The sequence below is a fragment of the Pinus tabuliformis genome, chromosome 8 (genome assembly GCF_031772625.1).
Source record: "Pinus tabuliformis cultivar Carrire ecotype Pingquan chromosome 8, CPIR1, whole genome shotgun sequence".
Classification (NCBI taxonomy): Eukaryota; Viridiplantae; Streptophyta; class Pinopsida; order Pinales; family Pinaceae; genus Pinus; species Pinus tabuliformis.
In genome coordinates, this window is record NC_142294.1 from 377,893,257 (window position 1) to 377,899,836 (window position 6,580).

Genomic DNA, 6,580 nt, shown 5'->3' on the forward strand with positions numbered 1-6,580 from the left:
CCTGAACAGAGACCTAAACAAAAATTTGTATAAACAGGAAAAGATTTGAAAAATAACGTTGCATAACTACTACTTTGGATAAAACAAACTTAAACTTTGGATAAACAAGAAAAGACTTCAAAAAAACTTTGCATAACTACTACTTTGGATAAAACAAACTTTGCATTGACATATGGTCATAAGCATGTTGTATTAGGCTTGGAGCTTGCCATGGAGTTGTGTGCTCCCAACTATACCAACGAACTATGTGGGCAGAGACCTACACGAAACTTTGGTTAAACAGACAAAGAATTGAAAAAAAACTTCGCATAACTACTACTTTGGATTGGGTCTACACTTTTGCACGCATCTGTGTGGAGGTAGATCTAAGTAAAGCACTGCCGGACAACATAAGGCTGATCTACAAACAACAAAATTGGCTGCAAGCACTAGACTATGAAAATACTTCTTTTAGATGTAGGCTCTGCAGGCTTACAGGACACTTGCAAAGCACATGTCCAGAAGCCAAGAAAGCAAACAGTAAAAACAAGCAAAAAGGGAAGCAGAGGAAAGGATGGCAATTCCCCCCCCCCTGACTCAGAGGATGAAGAATCAGAAGCAGAAGAGGAAGATACCCCCGCAGAGAATGCTAAGGTATCCCAAGAAATGGAGACTCAGAAGGAAACCACATCAAAAAACAAGGCTTCACAGCTCCACTCAAATCAGGCAGAGAAGGCAAGCGAGGATCTGAGTATGGGAGGGATCAAATGGCATCACCACTCAGATACTTCAGACTCAGACAAGGAAACAGCCTCACAGAAAGCAGAAACACAGTTAGTCATAGCTTCGATCGAGCCCACTCAAGGAGAATGGCGCAAGGTCGAAAAGAAAAAGGGGAGAAAAACTTGAAGTGTGAGTCTTTTACTCACTTCCGGATTCCAGTTTTTCTGCCTCTTTCTCCCTCTTTCTCTCTTTTCCTCTTTTCTTCTTCTAAATGCACGTTAGTTTTGTAACGTTGCATGGGGTGCGAAAGCACTCGAGCCCAATGGGCATCTTATGGAAATGCTTCAATGCATCTGCTTGTGTAACTTTTCATTTTTTAAATAAAAGGTTGCCTATTTTTTCCTGTGGAAAAAAAAACTACTACTTCGGATAAAACAAACTTAGATTTTGGATAAACAAGAAAGGACTTTAAAAAAAACTTTACATAACTACTACTTTGGATAAAACAAGCTTTGCATGACAACTATTTTGGATAAAACAATAGAGACCAAAACAAGCAGGAAATAAAACTAAAACAACCTTTGCGTGACAACTATTTTGGATAAAACAATAGAGACCAAACCAAGCAGGAAATAAAACTAAAACAAAATTTGCATGACAACTATTTTGGATAAAACAATAGAGACCAAAACAGGTAGGAAATAAAACTTTGCATAAACGTTTAAGCCAAAAATAAGAAGTTAAGCGAGCAATAAAACTTAAGATAAAACATTTAAGTCGACAATAAGACCTCAAATATTACTATCCAATCAAATCATTTGCCCTTTATTATTTAATAAAATATAATTATTTTGTCAAATTAATATATCAGTTAATATATAATTTTGAGAAATCAACGAGAGGATTAATAATGCTCAACCGTTTATCGATCGCAATAGTCCCTGCTTTTCAGTAGGCAGGGGCTAATAACGCACATCAAATGAAAACGTGGCTGTAATAGAATCAATTCTTAAAGTCGTACGTAAAGATAGACAATAAAGCGAATCATGTAAAGTCATAAGTTTTAACATCACTTTGTTTTAATGGCAGGGTTAATTGTTGCAATTTTCAGAATTGATGGCATGCACTTTATCAAATACCATGGAACCATAAGTTTATTAATAATTATGGATTTTGGTATAATGACCAAGTTTAATACAAAACAAACATTTTGATATAAATTTAATTTAATTATTTTAAATTGCGAAAAAAATAATGTGATCAATTTAAAATTTTATTAATGCCAATAACATATAATTAAAACCTTTTAAGCGATCTACTCTGTGATGCAAGGTTATGATTATTTTTTATATAGGTACAATTGTAACCTCATAAAATGATCCCATGTGCCTCATCTTTAGGTCGTCCACCTTCGCATGCTCCTTTAATGACTTGAATTCAAGAGGGTACTTTTTGTGCCTTTTGGGGGGGCAAACTCCATTTTTTTGTCCCAAACACAAATATGCTACGTTCTGTTTTGATTTTTCCATTTCAGGATTTATGGATCTTTGGGGAAAGTTTCTATATTATCGAATTTCATTAGGGAGGGGACTCACAAATTTTCCTACCGTCAATAAGAAGTTTTATGAAGATTTAAGGGACATTCTAAATAGATTTGAAAGATGTTTCGGGTAGATTTTAGGGTTTTCAGAATAGTTTTGAACATTAATGATTAGATAATATGGATTTTTTTTCTTTACATTATATTTGTATATTACCAAATTTAAATCATGGTAGAAGTTGTAATTCAAAACAGGGATTTTATCTGGTGAATCTATATTACTAGATTTAAATCATCGTAGAAGTTGTAACTCAAAACATGGATTTTATCATTGTGAATCTAAATCAGTCCTACAAGTTGTAACTCAAAACATAGGTTTTGAAAAATGAGTTACTTTGATTTGGTGTTTCTACTATCCAAACATCAAAACATCAGTGATTGTGAAAATAATTAAATAGTAATGACTTGAATATGGTCATACAATAAATGCTTATTTAAATTCTTATTCAATCACCTTCTTAATCAAAAAATATGAATCCAATCCCTTTACAAAACCACAAAACATATTGAGAAGGGAATGTATTTTACATTATTATTATTGACAAAAAAAATGAGGAAAAAAAGTTGTTATAATGACATTTCTCTGTCTTATGGATGTAAAGAGTTACACTTAAGTTTTCTAAAGCTAAACTACATTTTGCTTATGTGTAGCTACCAATAATAGAATCTCATTTGACCATTTTTTAACTTGTTCAATATTTTTTTTTAAAACTCGCACAAATGTTATCATATAACTTTTTTGTCACTCTATTAAATCTTGACAATGTTTTCTATTGGCCAATGAACAATTTGAATGTATTATTGCAAAACTTAGGACTAAAAATCCTATTGAGAGGAATTTTTATCATAGCCAAGTAATGCTAGCACTACTTTAACATTACTTGGTTAACATTAATTGTTCGCCTCCACTCTGGTATCTTGTACATCATCAAGTCTTGCCATGATCTTCTAAGCCCTTTGGTACATGCGACCATCGAATTGCTTAAACTGGCCAATTGACCTCTCATCAACCGAGACACCCTTCACTTTGTTGAAGTTCTTACTCCTCCTACCTTTCTTTATAAACTCTCCATTCCTTTCCTTGACAAGGGTAATTTCTTAGTTTTTCGTTATGACATCAGACCAATCGAGCCCTCTTTCTTGTTTTCAAAGAATTGTAGATGGTTTAAATATTGTGTTGTTAAACTAGATCTTCCTCCTATCGAGGAACTGCAATGGAGTCCAAGCCCCATCACAGGATCAAGTGGAGCTTGTGCTTGGACCAATTGGGGGAAACCACAAAAATTAGATATGTTCTTGTGCTCTGAGATCATTGAACAAAACTATTTGAAATGATGGAATTGATGGAAGATTGTACATGCCATTTCTAGTTGTTGTGGGAGTTCCTTTTGATAGATTGTAAACACCAAATTCTTATTTCAAAGGCCATGATGCCCCTCTATCATTTGATTTTTGAAATTTTCGTAGAAGTATTTAGGCTAGGTGTTTTAGCAAGCTTACCCAACTAGAAAATCAAAGCGAGACTCCCTTCACTCTATCGAAGCATTTAATCATTCCTTTCTTCAATTGTTCTCCATAACTTTCCTCAACAATGGTAATTTATTATGTTTTGGTTTTGACTTCAAGCCAGTCTATCCTACTTCTTGTTGTCGAAGAAATATGGTGGAGGCCAAGCCCCATCATAAGACAGAGTGGAGATTGAACCTGGAAATATTGGAGGAAACTACAAAAAATATTGTAACCTCAAGTATGGGAATCAAGTACATTCTTGTGAACCTAGATCCTTGAGTGGAAAAATTCAATAAAATGAGGGAATTCATAGTGAAATGTACATTCCATTTCTGTTTGTTGTGGGAGTTCCTTTTGATAGATGATAAATAAAGGATCTGCTTCTTTTCATTATGTGGACCAATTATTATTACAAAGGCCATGATGTCCCTTTGTCATTCAAAATTTTCGTATTTCATAGAATCTCCAGTAAGTTAACTAAACTATAATATCAAAGTGAGTCTCTCTTCACTCTATTGAAGAGCTTACTACTCCTTACTTTCTTAATCATTTGTTCATTCCTTTCCTCGACAATGATAATTTCTTAGTTTTTGGTTCACGGTTCAACTCAGTCGAGCCCTCCTTCTTGTTGTCAAAGAATTACGATGGAGGCCAAGATGCATCAAAGGATCTAGTGGAGATTGCACCTAAATTGATTGGAGGAAACCATAAAAATATGGTAACCCCAAGTCTAGGAATGGGTTATGTTCTTGTGAACCAAAATCTTTGAATGACATAATTCTCTAAAACAAGGGAATTCATGGTGGAATGTACATTCCATTTCTAGTTGTATTCTGATCTGAATTTAAACATGTACGCAACAAATTATAGATATGACAATAAATACAATATGCAGTAGAAATAACACTCAATTTCACTAATATCAAATACTGAAATATGCTTACAAATAAAATGGAAATGAGACTAGCTTGGGCGATGGTAGCTTATCTCTAAGACACGATGTAGTGGCCACATGCCTCTGAACTATGTTACAATGTGCGTCAAAGGCCAATTTATTATTCACAAACAATGGGAAACCCTAAACATCAAAAAAACTAACCCTAGGAGATGAAGTGCCAAACTATGGACCTCGTTTGGATAAATTGGTACATCAAATTCCCGGGGTCGTAACTTTTGCATACGATCTCAGTTTGACACGCACAATACGTCGTTAGAGAGATTTATTCGAGGAATACAAATTTTGAGTGGAAAAAATCCTTGATGGCCTTGATTTCCCAAAAAACATCTTTTAGAGCCTCAAAACAACTCCGGATGTTCAGGACCCGAAAAATTGCCAAAAATAGTAAGCTCTACTATGATTAAGGAAACTAAAAAACTAAAATGCATAGCGGTGGGGGTCCAAGTGGAAGAGGTGGGTGGCCACCAAAATCCACCTAGATCAGTCGTCCTTCCCTAGGAGGCAATGGTCCCCATTGCATTGAGTGTCTGCATGAGATGGAAAAACTTTTGTTGAACTTGGTGCCTAGTGAGCCACTTGCCTTGGTGCACGAGTTGGCTAGCCTTGACAACCCAATATAGATGGATCTTTTGATGGCGACTATTCTTGACCTTTGTGTCCATAATCTAACTAGTTGTGGCATCTTTAGTGTAGTATGGGTATAAATCTATTGGTTTGAGTTTTTGTTGTAGATCTAACCCAGAAATATTATAGATCTGATATGAAAATACATAATAATGCAAATAAACCCAGAAATAACGGGATCTGAATATAGATAGAAATGATTCTCTTTATTATCAAAACCCTTAAGGTAGGGCAACACCATACATTCACTCCTTAAGGAAGGAGAACACTCCACAAGCCATATGCTTGTTCATACAAGAATACTTCTCTTCATATCTCTCCATGTGGAGTCTCTAGCCTCTATATAGGCCTCATACATATAAGACCATGGGTCATTACCATGGTTCCCTCATACCATCAACTAATACCATGGGCCCATTACATTATTATTAACTACTTGTGGTCCCTTACATGACATGGGTTAACCACCTTATTTATTACTATGGCCCATCCCATTATTACATTATTACCTTGGGCACCTCCCTTGGTACCCCATATTACCCCCCCTAGGTACATAACATTCCACCCCCCTAAGCATGTTTCGTCCCTGAAACATGAGAAGAACAAAAATAATAAGATCTACTCAAAAGAGTAGTCCACTGATACCATGCACGCGTATCTAGCCATCCAAGAGAAAGGTGAACCCTTGATCTCGATGGTGCCTCGCTCGCTTGAGATGGAAGTTGACCATGGCAGCTCTTCTGTGTTGATGTGCAGTGGGTGGATCTTCTCTCCTCGCAATCCGTCATGTGACAACTTGGTTTCCATCTTGATGGTTGTCTCGCTGGGTGATGTGGGTGATGATATGTTGAAGTTTTAACCCACGATGGCTTTTTCTTGACTTCACTCGGCTGTGGTGCCTGTTGTGGTGTCTTCTTTTTCAATATGACTTCAACCACTGAACCCTCCTCTGATGTATCATCACCTGTAACCGTTTCTTCTGCAGCCTCTGTTTGTGTTTGATTGTTGATCATCAGGGGCTCATCATCTGATATGTCAGTCCCTTGAACATCTTCTGCTTCAGCCTCCGTGTGCTCTACCTGTTTATGGATGGAAATATCCTGTAATGTAATTTTCTTCTTTTTATACCAAAGCTTCAGGAATTTCTTCTGCACATTAATATTGAGAGTACCCATGGATTCCATCCA